Source organism: Theobroma cacao, chromosome 4, assembly GCF_053813885.1.
Source record: "Theobroma cacao isolate CCN51 chromosome 4, ASM5381388v1, whole genome shotgun sequence".
NCBI lineage: Eukaryota > Viridiplantae > Streptophyta > Magnoliopsida > Malvales > Malvaceae > Theobroma > Theobroma cacao.
In genome coordinates, this window is record NC_142642.1 from 6,973,160 (window position 1) to 6,988,320 (window position 15,161).

General features: G+C 33.5%; 1 non-coding gene across 1 annotated transcript; it reads right to left on the reverse strand.

The window, feature by feature from the left end:
• Window positions 1-5,105: 5,105 nt before the first annotated feature.
• LOC148763104 (small nucleolar RNA R71) lies at window positions 5,106-5,212 on the reverse strand. Its single transcript, XR_016026065.1, has one exon. It is a non-coding gene; the product is annotated as a small nucleolar RNA R71 (small nucleolar RNA).
• Window positions 5,213-15,161: the final 9,949 nt, after the last annotated feature.

The window sequence follows — 15,161 nt, forward strand, 5'->3', positions numbered from 1 at the left end:
TCAAGGTATGTTGTTAGTGTATATATTTACTGAAATGTAAATTATGAGATTGTTATGCACTCTGTATGTTGATTGATTACCCCTATTGGTTAGGGTTGAAGATTGATAACCCTATTTTAGGGATATTATATATATATATATATATACTTGGTTCTCACGGTCTAATTTTGAAAGAACATTCATTAGAAATTTTGAGAAATAGATCTTAAAGAAAGAAAGGCTTGCTTGGGTCTGGTGGGCTATGCCTATTGGGCCCTTGCTCCGGTCATGGCTCAGGAATTAGGCTGTGGCATTTAGCCATGAATCCAAGTCAAAGAAAATAAGAAAAACACAGAAGTAGACAAAGAAACTAATTATTGAAGTTTTACAATCTCAATTCTCTCTCAAATTATTTTGTTTTTTTGCTTTGTTCTTGGCTCTTTTTCTCTAGAATTGTTGCTTGCTAACTCCCCCCTTTAAACCTTTGAAAAAGGTCCCTTAAATTGGCTCCAAGTAACCTAATTTTCAAAATTCTGTTAAAGTTTTATTTTTGGAAACTTGGGGTAGCACCGTGGCCATGATTTCTTGGCATCGTGCTCTTGGGTTTTTGTATGATGCACCCATCTAGCCCAGTGCCGCTGCCACAAATTTCCAGTGCTGCGATGGTGGTTCCTGATAACTCTTTGATATAGAGTTATTTAGACTTAATTTTGATAGTAATTTAGCTTAGTTCTTGTAGTAATGCATTGAAATTAGTGGGTTTTATTTAAATTATTTTAGGATAGTTAATTCAGGTGAGTCAATTTAATTTTAGTTAATTTTATGCTTAATTTGGTGTTAATGTGATTAAGGTAGGTTGTTGTTAATTTATTTGTACTTTTGTAAGTATTTAATGAAGAAAGAATTTTAATGAAAGAAGGAGAGCAATTTTAAGGTGTAGACTTTTGCTACATATATTTTGGTATTTCAACCATAACTCTCTCTACAGATCTCTAAATAAAATCATTCTTAGACCATTGGAAAGCTAAGAGAAAAAACTACAACTTTCATGTTCACCATGTTTCCCAGTTCGGCCTAGAAGATGGTTAAAAATCTTGTTGAAGTTGGAGAACTATAGTAGTCTTAGAACAATTACGATTTTTGCTATTTAAATGGTCAAGGCCACAGTCCACATAGTTTGATGAGGAAATCCTAATTGGAATTGACTTCTTCTTCACTCAACTTGGCCTAACTTCAAAGCCTTATAAAAACAACCTTTTAGAGGACTTTGAGGATATAACGAAACATTAGATTGAAAGCTAAGAATCAGGTCACAAAAGCATTGAAGTTGAGAAGAATTTGAAGAATTCAAGGAGTTTTGGAGATCAAGATTATAGTTTTTGGTTTTTTCTATCTTTTTGTTATTCTCTTATTTTCTTGGTCTTGTTTTTAATGTTTAAGTTTTATTTGATGATGATGTGTGACTTGATAGGGAACTAATTCATTTATCTAAGATTATGATTGAACTCAATATGTAGTCTAATTTATTTATCTCTCTTTTATTTATGTTTTATGGTTTTAAGTTATTTATTTTATTCTGTTCTTAATGCTTTTAGTTGACTGGCCACCAATTAGATTGAATTGGAAACTTAAGTTAAAACTTGATGAAAGAGATTTAGGTAGACCTTGAATAGAATAACGTATAATCAAATGCATTTAGTTGATTAGGTGGTTTGATTTGCATATAGGGTAGACATACACCTATAAGACATACGTAGCCAAAATTAGAGCATGAACTTAATGAATCTGTCTTCAATTTAATTTGCATAGACATATAGTAAATTAATTGCGAGCGATATTTTACTGAGAAACTTGACAGAGACTTGTAAATAATTTAGGACTTTAGGTTAACAAATTAATCCATTAAACTAAGTTAAGAGAGAGAGATAATATTCAGATGAAGTGTTAAGGGACATAATAATCTTAGGTCTAAATGTCAATCGAGGTTACAAAAGTAATTTTTCTGAGTAAATTTAGAGTAGTTTTAGTTTTTAAATTGTGTTTTTTAATTAAAATTTTAGTGTTTGGATAAAATTAGGGTGTGTAATATTAGCAATTAATAGTAAGAATTAATTCAATTCCTTGTGGGATCGACACTCTACTTATCATTAGAATAACTTTGCAATACGTATATTTGCGCGGGTAGAAAATTGAACAACAAGTTTTTGGTGCCGTTGCTAGGGAGTTGACTTTTAGTTCTTTCTTGTTAATATTAATACCAATCATTCTTAATTTTAATCCAGACTTTTCTTTTCTTTAATTTTTCAGGTACTTTTGGTCATTGTACGCGAAAAGTTCGAAATTTGGAAATTATTCCTTTTGATCTAGAAATCGAAAAGACTTTTTGAAGACTTCGGGGGAAAAATAAAAAAGTTTCTACTCCAAGTAAAACAATGGTTGATCAACAAGAGGAAGAAACCAAGTCTTTGAGGGATTATGCAGTTCCACAAGTACAAAATCTCCACTCTAGTATCGAAGACCTCATATTCAAGCCAACAACTTTGAAATTAAGCCATCAATTATTCAAATGATTCAGACTACTGTTTAGTTTAGGGGTTAGTGTGAAACCTTGATCTTTATAGACTCGTAGCTAGAAGTAGACGCGATATCACGGACTAGGGGTAATTTCGTCATTTCCTTAGTGAGCCCCTAGAAGTATGCTTTGAAACATTATTAAAGCCTAAGTAGGCCTAAGGCATAAATGAATGATAAAAATAAAGATAAAATGACGAAAGAAATAGAAATAATGATGATTTCCTAGGTAAGGGCAAAATTATCATTTTTCATCTCAGGTCTAAATTTTTAAGTTTTCGTGAACCCAAGTATTTCTAGACTATTATGGACTTTGTCTCAGTGTCAAAAGAGTAAAAAGATTGCACAAAGGATTGGAGGAAGACAAAGCCAAGTTGTTAAGGGCATTTTCATAATTTAAACGGAGTTTGGATAAGCTTTAGCTATAAATATCATTTTCTAGCAGCTTCTTCTCATTTTCCAGTAGCTTATTCTTCTTCTTCCTCCCATTTCACGTTGCTTTCATCCTCCATGGAAGCTTGTTTTGAAACCTCCATAACTTCTCTCAAGTTAACTCCAATTTTCATGCTTTTGTGCACTTTTTCATAGAACCTTTTGTGCTCTTTCACTCTCTCACCTTAAAACCTTTAAAAAGTCTTACTTCCATACTTCCTCTCACTAGCTAGGTGTTTTAGAGAGAGAAAGAGGGAGCTTCTATAATAGCTTAAAAATTTTTGGAAAGGAATTCAATTACAAAGCTACCAAGGGGAGTAGTAAATTAGAGTTGACTTTTAAGTTATTGAAAATGGCTAGTGGATAGACTTGTGAATGTTTTGTAGTTAAGGATTATTTAGTCATCCTTAGTGTGAGTAGAATAGTGAAAGTAAACAGCCGCTTAATGGCAATTGGAAGCTAGTTAGGAATAACTAGTAGAACGTGATTTAGGAGATAGCTGTTAGAATTATGGTTATGTGAATTAAGTTGATTTGTGATGCTATTGTGTGTGATAGGTTCCAACGAGACCCCACATATCCATTCGGAGCATTAGTGGAAATTGGAGTCGATCTAAGATTTAACAAATATTGGTGAGTGACTTGCATTTCAAAATGCTTTGGGAAGTGCCTACATGTTTAAATAAATCATTTGAAAGTTTCATTTGTTTTTGCTTTAAAAAATATACTTGGGGAACAAGCCCTTGATGAAATGTTTCTATCTTGTGAAATGTGCAATATGAATAGTTCATGCATTATCACATTATATTGCTATGTATATTATGCTTTGGATGCTCTTTTTGTGTGATAATGATGACCCAACTATTTGTAGTGTGGAAGTGCACATGAGCTGATGATGACCCAACTACGTGCGGTGTGGGAGTGCACATGAGCTGATGATGACTCGGCTATGTGAGAATACGGAGTGCACATGATGATGATATTGCATTGTGCGTGTAGGGAGTGCACATGAGCTGAGTGTGGCAAGATGGTATGCATGATGATGTATGTATATACATATATATGAATATATGTTATAGAAAGTTTATGAAAATAATTGTGATTGTGTTGTATGTTGGCATTGTTAATGGCTCCCAAATTGCTTTTCATTTCAGCAAGAAAATGACTTTTTGATGTAACAATACCCCTTTTAACTAAATTGCTCTATTTCTCGCTACAGCGAGAAACTCTCGGGTTGGGGGGGGGGGGTTACACTGGCCTGGTTCTCGTTGTAGCGAGAAACTCTCTGGTGGTTCCAAAATTCTAGTGCAATGCTTTCACTTTGACAAATATTTTGACCACTTTCTGATCAAAACTGGGCAAAGTGGTAAATATTAAAATTGTAGCCCAGCCTCTTAGATTTCTAATGACCTAAAAATCATGTCAATTGAACTTTTGTAATGGGAGATATGCTTGAAAAACCGAAGCATATGGAAATTGAGAATGCCTTTTCGCTGCGGTGAGAAAACCCTCTGTTTGTTTGTCTTGCTTGGTTATTGCTGAAATTTTCATTCTTTTCAACTTTATGGTTCATCATGGATCTTGTAACATTAAGGGATTAAATATTCAAAGTTTGAAATAAGGGGTTTTAACCAAAAAAAATTGACTAAATTGCATGGTTTATCGTAAGTGCATCATGTTTTGTAAAACATTAATTGTCGTTGCTTGTTCCCTTCTTATGTTCACTCACTAAGTTTATACTCACTCTTTTAAATTGCATGTTTTCAGATCCATATATAGTTGGGATTGAGACTAAGGAGTCCACTTGCATTCACTCTTGGTAGGTATAATGGCTTAGTGGGCTACGTCCACTAGGTTTATGCGTCGATCATGGCCAAGAATTTGGGTCGTGATAGTTAGCCTAATGATGATATGAATGCTCATATTGTAAATTTCATGGATATTTGCAATACATTCAAGGCTAAAGGCATTACTGATGATGCCATAAGATTGAGGCTTTTCCTTTTTTCATTGAGAGATAAAGGAAAGAGTTGGTTAAATTCACTTCTTGCTAGTTCTATTAATACTTGGGATGATTTGGTTAAAAAATGCTTAGCAAAATTCTTCCCACCTGCTAAGTCAGTGAAGATGTGCAATGATATTACTTCTTTCATGCAATTTGATTCTAAGTCACTATATGAGGCTTGGGAGAGGTATAAGGATTTGATAAGAAGGTGTCCTCACCATGGATTACCTAAGTGGCTACAAGTTCAGACTTTTTACAATGGTTTTCTAGGACCTTTTAGAACTACTATTGATGCTACCGCTGTAGGTGCACTCATGAGTAAATCCATCAATAAGGCTTATGATTTGCTTGAAGAGATAGCTTTCAATAATTATCAATGGCCATCTGAAAGATTTAGAACATGAAAAATTACTGGAATTCATGAATTAGATGTGATAAACACTATTTCTACACAATTGGCTTTTTTCACAAAAAAAAAAGATAAACTGAGTGCTAATGTTATTTAGAACTCTTTTTATGATGTGTGAATTTTATGGGGAAGGATATTCCAATGGCAAATGTCCCATCTATTCTGAGTCTTGTCAATTTGTTGGAAATAAGCAACAGAACAATCCCTATTCCAACACTTATAATTCTGGTTGGAGGAATCATCCTAATTTCTCATGGAATAACAACCAAGGGTCTTCATCAGCATCTAAGTCAAACTTTCCTCCTGGATTTCCATCTAGAGCCCGCATACTAGAGAAAAAGCCTTCAACGGAGGATATGTTCATGCAATTCATGACAAAGACTGATACATTCATAACAAAGACTGATGCATTTATGACAAGGACTGATGCCTCCATTCAAAATCAAGCAACTTCAATTAAAAATCTTGAGGCACAAATAGGCCAACTTGCCAATGCTTTAAATACTAGACACTAATTCAAGGATCAATAGATCTTTATTAAGCTTGTAATGTAAGTGTTGGTATGAGTCCTACAAGCCAATTTGTGAGTGCATGGGAATCACAGTTTGAGATATTCATGTATGACATTTTGTTATTTATAATAACATTGAGGTAGTTCTTTATCCATAAGTTTGTAACTTAATTACTACTTATACTTATGTAGATAAATCCCATGGAACTACATATGGCTTACAAAGGAATTGTTTGAGATACAATTATGAGATCCTTATGCATCAAAGCATTATTCCTAAAAGTTCATGATCATTGTATTATTGAGACGTGCTTAAAGATTGGCATATGCAATTTTCCTTGCTTGTGAAGTAAGCAACTAATTTCATAGGTTGAAGTATAGAGATACTTGGAACTATCATGTGGGTGCTTCCCACGAGAAAGCACATTCATTGAGCATGACTCAACATGAGAAGTGCATTTGGCATCTCACTCTAGTGTCTATGCTATACGTCTCATGTATCCATCGTGTAACTACTCCTTAAACTTGAGTTACTAGGTTATCTTATAGGTAGAGTGTTATACTTTGATTTCATCCCTATGGGTCTTACCACGGATGCCAAAACAAGATTTTTTGGGTATAACATGAAGCATGTGGAGGCACATAAGTAGTCAAGATAGGAATCATCACCCTAAGAGATTCACAGGGACATATTTCATTAGTTTTTGGTTGATATTAACTTCATCAAATCCTTGGCTAAGGTGATTGTGAGATTATGAAATGAGTTTCATAAGTCTCCATAGAGCTAATGATCTAACTGCAAGAACAAATATGTAGATCAATAACAGTAAACACTACACCAAGCTTTTATCATTTTCAGGATATATGTTGAGGGAATGAATTACACTGATAAACTGTACACTTAAAGGTTGTCGAAGAACTCTTTGATTCTCTTAACAATTGGGTGGCCATGATGCATTGCTAGATGCCAATCTTGGCTTATGAAATTACATTAATTTAATATGAATATGATTTATTTAAATTAATTGATAAAGATGATGATTCAATTCCATTGCCAACATGTTAAAAACTTAATAGATCACACACATAAAGCTACATTATGGATTGAATTGAGAGTAAGACGAGTTAAGTTAGACTTAAATCCATAACTAGGTTTTAATCTACTACAGACTTAATTAAAATATTTTAATTGAGTTTTAGGTCAATATTATAAGGAGTTATAATATTGAGGACTTATGTACAAATAAATAAGTTATTTACCCTAGTTATAAAAGGTCTTTTTCTAGCCACTCTTCATACAAATTGAGACTTTCTTTTATGCTGTCACCCCTTGTGAAAGCTCTTGACAAGGGTTTATTTTCTATGGTGTAGTTGGAGATTGAGTGAAGAAGAAAGGGACAATCAACTGTCCACTTTGCTAGCACAAAGGCATGGTTATAAAGCTCTCTCCTTGAAGAAGTATCCATTGTAGTCGTGTGTACATCTATTAGAGGCCAAACGCTTGGGTGGCTCTAGTTCTCCACTTTTTTTCAATGTTCACAGGTTAAATCAAAGAAGGAGGAAGCCACCGTGATTCTCACATCACTTGGCAAAGGTATTCTAATTGCTTTCGTCTCCCTCAAAGTTTTTATTTGTGTTAAAACATGAAGGTGATCTGAAGTAGGTGCGGCATTTTATTTTTCTTATTCTATTGTGGTTTAATCTGATCATGTCATACCTAATAGTGGTATCGTAGCCTCCCATGGCTTGTTTTAATGTAAACTGATGCGTTGTTATTGTTTAATTCCAATTCTGATTAGATGTGAGGCGTTTAGAAAAGATCAAGTAAGTTTTAAATTTTGATTATGTTTTAAAGTAATTTATCACATATTCGAATTTTGATTTTTAATACTTATTTATTTTAGTAACTAATCTTGTTTAAGTGTCTCAATTTCGTAGAACAATGTGAAACAAGATGCATAAAAGAGTTTCGCAAGAAAAGGATTCAATTTCATGGGAAACAAGATGTGGTTTTTGACAAATTCAAGTTCTGTCCAGATTTGCATATGGATTGATATTCAGTTTTAAATAGTGTCACAGCCCAAAACTCGAGCCATGACTGACACATGGGCCTAATGGGCATAGCCCACTAAGCCCATGCAAGCCTCTTTATATAATCGAGTTCATCATTTCATCAATCATGCATCACCATTTCTAAACCACAATTCTCAACTATACATATTTCGATAATATAACATAGCGACCAAATATTTATATTTGTATTATCCAAAGTATTTTTATTTATTGCCATCTCATAATGGCAGCATCAATCAAAATATACATATATCGTTTACAAATAATCTTAGCACTTCACATCTAATGTGCATGTGCACATGCAAAATACTCTTGACGACTAGCGGAGTGACCTTGGGTGAGGGTACGACTACTGAATGCCAAAATAGCTACCAAAGGGTGAATGCACATGAATGCCTTGGTCTAGGTCCAAATTGTCTCTGAGTCTGAAAACATAAAGTTTAAAAGAGTGAGTATAACCCAATGAGTGAATATAAAAAGGGAACAAGCAAACGATAAGGAAAATTATAGAAAACATGATGCACTTATAGTAAAAATAATGCAATTTAGTTTAAATTCTCATTAAAACCCCTCATTTCAAATTTTGATTGCTTAATTCTTTACTGTTGAAGGATTCATGATCAACCATGAAGTTGGAAAGAGTGAGAACTACAGCAGAATCCAAGCAAGACAAGCGTAACAGCATAACAGAGGGTTTCTCACTATAGCGAAATTTGGACTAAGAAAAATTTTGAACTTCTTGAGAGTTTCTCACTGTCACGACCCAATTTCTCGGGCCATGACCGGCGCATGAGCTCAATGAGCATAGCTCACTAAGCCCAAGCAAGCCTATCCATTTACCTTTGCTTAACAAATTTATCATATCATGCATACACACACACTTTTTTTTTTTTCGGGTGTGAACATAGCCAAAACATAATGGCATTATAGATAATAATATACATGCACTATACGAGTCATGTATTTAGCAATTTACATTGCATACACATATTCACATTGTTAGATTGTATTCATAATACAAAAGGACCCATGACTTCCAGCGGAGACATTTACAATAAAAGGGATTACTATCGAATGCCAGACACATACCTAGGAGATGAACTACGAGGACTCCTCGATCTAGGGTCCAACAGTCACCTGATCTGAAAACATGAATTTTTATAAAACATGAGTACAATACTCAGTGAGTGAACAAGGAAGGGAACAAGCAACAATTAGGGAGAATTTAAAATCATGATGCACTTGTTTCAAAACAATACAATTTAGTTCATTCCTATTTAAAACCCCTCCAAACCCGAGAGTTTCTCGCTACAACGAGCATGAATTTCGCTGCAATGAAAACAGAGCAACAAGAGAAACATTTTTTCTCACTCAACAAAAAGCCATCCTGCTAAACTAATAAAATCAACATAAAATTCATGAAAATTCTCAAAGTATAATGTGTCAAATTTCACGTACATTACAACCATAAATCATTGTCCATGAATTTGCTATAACACACACATTTACATATGTATATATATATATATATATACCCATCATCATCATCTCACCAACCCATCATCATCGTCACCAGCTCATCATCATCATCACCAGCTCATGCGCACTCCCTACTCGCACATGGTTGGGTCATCACCGGGTTATGCGCACTCCCTACTCGCACATAACCGGGTAATCCTCGGCTTATGCGCACTCCCTACTCGCACATAGTCGAGTCAACATAATTACACAACATTATATTCAAGCATATATGTATATCAACATAATGCAGCCACATAGAAATCCATAATAACCACATTTCATAACATAAACCTTTTCTCAAAAGCTTGTTCCCAAGGCATTCATTTTCATGAAAAATTGCATAAAATCATTCAAACACTTTGTTCAAAACAGTCATATTCCCAAAACAATTTTGATAGGCAGTCCACTCACAGGTGTCGAAAATTCGGATTCTGGGTGAACTCTGACTAATAGTCCTCAGGCGTAATTCCTTTGCCTTTTCCGGACGTCTCACCACCTTGACAAATAACAAAGCCGAGGAATTTACTATATTGTCCCTAAATTGATATAAATTAATTTAAACTACTAATGCTTGATATGTAAATGCAAAAATATTTCCGATTACCGCTTAATCACGGTATCGATTAAATTCGACCGATCACCCGATTAATCGGCGATTGTGTCCAAATCACCTCCAAATTAATTCATTTCTCCTCTAATACCTTAATTTACCACATACATTTAAATAAAGCCAAATTCAGCATTAGAACCCTCACAATTCCTTATAGAAAAAATTTGGTCATTTGGTGTACTAGCATCGAATTTTTTTCTACATAACCGTTTCACCTTACTTCATCATTTTCCATGCCATTTTCCTTGAAATAAAAACAATCCCCCATTGATATTCAGCCCTCATGATTCGACCAACAAGGAACCCTAGAGAAATTGAATATTTCTTTTGTGTTTTATTCATAACCATGCTTAACTATCCCTAAACACTAACATAGTCTAAAATCAAATTATTCCAACAACAATTCCTCTTCCATACCCATTTTTCAGAATTGAGTTCATCATGATAACTCAATATTCAACCATGAAAATCAAGAACAAAAGCATGGGTAAGCTAGGTATCAAGGAGAATTAAAGAAATTTTAACTTACCTAGCTTGTTTCCTTGATTTCTTCACTTTTTCTTTGAATTTCCACCTAGGTTTTCTTGTTTTTCCTTTTCTTCTTCCTTTTTTCTTGTTGCTGGATGCCTAGGCCTAACATGGTGAGGGAATTGGGGATTTAATGGGCTGATTTCTATAGAAAATAATAAAATAATCAAGCATGCCATGTGTCACATGCTTATTGGCCCAAATTTTTAACTTTTTGACTTTTTCTTCTTAATTTTCCACCACAAATATTCTGGTATTTATCCAATCCTATCACAATTAAAATCCCTTGGTCTTGACAGGTACTGGGGCAAGAAATTTACCGATTTGGCCCTGAGATGGAAAAATTACGATTTTGCCCCTATACTCCGAAATGTACCGGAATCTCATTATTTCTACTTTTCAACCTAAAATAACACTAATATTAATCAATATTAATCAAATGGGGCAAAAAAAATATTTTATAAAAATTCCCGTTTAGTCCTCTAGTGGTAAAATTACCATTTTGCCCTTGTACTCCAAAAATACCGGGAATCAAAATTTTTCATTGCTAAACATCATTTATACTCCAATAATCATAATTATATTTCATATAATTATTCTTGGTCAAATGTGATCAAATCTTGGCTAGAAATCTCCATTAAATCATCAAATGGTAAAATGACCATTTTGTCCCTAATCAAACAATTTTCCTGATGGACTTCAAATTGGACTTTGAACTCCGAATCACTATTTTAAGTCGTTCTGTGGGTTTCAAAATTTTCAATTTCCTCTTAGAATTTCTATTTGAACTAGTTCAAGGCTCGATTTAACTTAGTTATACCACTCGGTACAATACCGTGTTTTAATCGAGTTTGACAGGGTCTCACACTCACTACAGCAAAATTCAGAGCATAGATTAAGTGAACCACCTGAGAGTTTCTTGCTGCAGCGAGAATACATTTTCGCTACAGCAAAAACCTGAGCCATGAAATTCCCCAACACCCAAGAGTTTCTCGCTGTAGTGAGAAACAAGGCAATTAAGTTAGAAGAATGTTTGTCACAATAAAAGATCCAGTTTTTGCTACAATGCAATTTAATTTGGAAATGTTTAACAATTTCAACATTCAATATTCAATGCAAATACATATTAATTCTAAACCTCTCTATATAGCAAATATATATATACATATATAAACACATATACCACCACCGCCTCACCCAGCTCATGTGCACTCCCACACCGCACATAGCCAGAGTCATCGTGTGCACCCCCACATCGCGCATAGCAAATGCCATCGTGTGCTCCCCCACATCGTGCACAGCTAATGCCATTGTGTGCTCCCCTACATCACGCACAGACAATATCATCATTCACACTCCCACATCTTATCATCACCAGCATGTGCACTCCCACACCTCACATGCACGATTATAATTATCACACAATATTAACTATCCATACACGACATATATATATCCACCTAATATAGGAGCACAAGGATTCATCATATTACACATTCACAACATACAACGTTTCATCAAGGGCTTGTTCCCATGCAATTTTAAAGAAAAACCAATAAAATATTTCAAGTGGTTCAATCAAGCACATAATCATTTATTCCAAAACATTTTTAACGAAAGTTCAGTCACATGTCTTTGTTAATGCTTGTGGATCAACTCCAACTTTGACTAATGGTCCGTGTGGTGGTGTGAGGCCTCGTTGGAACCTATCACACATAATAGCATCACAATCAACTCAATTCACATAAGTATAAATTCTAAAAGCTATTTCTTAAATCATGTTCTACTAGTTATTCCTAACTAGCTTCCGATTACCATTAAGTGGCTATTTATTTTCACGATTCTAGTCATACTAAAGATGAATAAACAACCTCAACTACAAAACACTCACAAATCTACCCACGAGCCATTCTCAACAACTCAAACATAAACTCAATTTCATTACACACCTTGCTAGATTTGTAATTGAATTCCTTTTCAAAATTTCTCAAGCTATTATAGAAAGTCTCTCTTTCTCTCTCTAAAATACCTTGCTAGTGAGAGAAAGTGTTAAGGTAAGACTTTGAGGGTTTTAAGGTGGAAGAGTAAAAGAGCACAAAGGACTTTGTGAAAAGGTGCACAAAAGCATGAAAATTGGGATTTAACTTGAGAAAGTCATGAAGGTTTTTTAAGGAGTCTTCCATGGAAGATAAAGAGCGTGAAATGGAGAGAAGAGATGGGAAGAAGAAGAAAAAGCTGCTGGAAATTTTTTATATCTATCCTATAGTTGACTAAAGTTCCTTTTATTTACAAAAATGCCATTCAATAATTGACTTTGCCTTCTTCTTCCACTTGGTTCAAACCTTTTACTCTTTTGACACTAAGAAAGGTTCATAATAGATTAGAAGTACTCGGGTTCATGAAAACTTAAAATTTTAGACTCGAGACCCAAAATGAACATTTTGCCCCTATTATGAAAATTATCATATTTTCTATTTTTTTCATTTATTTCTTATTATATACATCATTCATTTATTTCTTAGGCTTATTTAGGCCTTAATAATATTAGAAAACCCACTTCTAGGAGCTCACCAAGGAAAATGACAAAATTACCCCTAGTCCGTGTTATCGCATCTACTTCTACTAATGTATCTATGGAGTTCAAGGTTTCACAAATTGAGGTCTAAAAGCCTTTAAAAATTCTAAAAAAATTTGAAAGTAATCTACATTGAAAGTGTTTCAACATGATTGCTTACTAGCTACAAACGGTGAAAAGGAAAGGCTTTGAAATTGTGGCTGAAACCACTATTGCCAATACTAGTTTCAGGTCATCGTTTTAGCTAAGAAAGGCAATTTCAAAGATTCCTAAAATTGTGCAATTATTGCACCTTTTTGGATAAATTTTGAAGTTTGAGTGTGTTCAAAAGATTCTTGGAAAGATTACTAAAATTAAGGGATTTAATCCCTTGATTTATGCCACTATAATGCTACATATGCAACCTAAAAATTACAGCTATGTACTGAAGACATAAGCTAGGGTTTTTTGGGGTTTTGGCCTTTTAAATCATGTCTAAAAATTATGAAATTTCTATATGGAAATGTTACTTTTGTTTGGTGACCATGCTTAAAATTTGGAAAATAAATTCCCTGATCTGGTGTTGCATCAAGCCACAAAACTGTGACTGGTACAATGTTGCCAGAATTTTGTAAAGTCATGATTTTTGGGATTTTAATGTCCATATTTGCAGCCTGAATTCGTGCAAACAAAAATGCTAATTCACTGAATTCTAGAAAGATAAATTTTGATATATTTAAATTAGGGAATTTGATTCTTTAAAATAAGGATATCCGAATTCAATTAATCACATCCATAAATTTCGAAATTTGATTCCTACAAATATGGAAGTGTGATAAATTTGGACAAGATAAATATCATGAATTAATTTCCTTCTTTTAAGAAGAGAAATTCGAATTGGATGCTTAAATATAATTAAAGGTAATATTGTCTTAAATATTAGATTTAAATTATCTAATGAGATTAGAAATTGAAGACACATAATCTTTAATTTAAAAGGAATAGAAAAAGTTACTTAAAACATTTAAGGATTACAAATTAAAAATATTTTAATTTGTAATAATATTTTAATTATAATCTTAATAAGATTAGGAATGGATAATATTACTAATACTGATTAGTAAAGACTTTTCATATATGAAAAAATGTTTCCATACACAAAATTAAAAATGAACTCGAAATTACTTGCACACTAATTATGGAGGCCTCATATGATTAACAATTAGAATAAGACATAGTTTTAATTTTATGTTCATATGGAAGGATGTATGTGGATGATTATGAACTAGGCCAAATATGATTTTACAATTGGTTGAATGTGATTCTTAGTATTTTTGAAATATGGCCTACGTGTCCTACCTTTTCTTTCAATCTTAGTTTTTAAAATTCTTTCCTCATCTAACTCCCATTGAATGTAACTCAAGGTTTCTATAGTCAACTGTAGTTAAATTAAGATAGAATAGGAATTGAATTTTTGTAAACTTGAAGATGAAAATCAAAAGGGCCAAAAAGGGCAATGGAGATTGCAAGACAGAATACAAGATGTTGTATGTAATCCCCTAGGTTTGACCAAGCTAGTTTCCTTCGATGGCTCTAGAAAATTAGTGTAGATAAGGTTTATAACCATCCAAAGTAGTTTGCATACAATAGATTTATTTTATACGATTTAATAAATGTTATATGATGCAAAATAGTATGCATGAGATAGATTTATTTTTGCAATTAAATGAGTACTATGCATGCAAAGATGAGACTTTAATAAAATGAAAAACAAACCAAAATCCCTAAATAAATATTGAGTCACATGCCTCGCATGATCAAGTTGCCTTCCATTACATAACAAGATAACCAGGCCGCTTTATTAATTGGAGGCTTGTTGAGAAAACTCAAGGTCAAACTTTTACACGAGCCTGTTTGAGCTATTGGTGGGTCTTACTTAACTAGTTTTGTAAAATCTAGTTGCATGAAA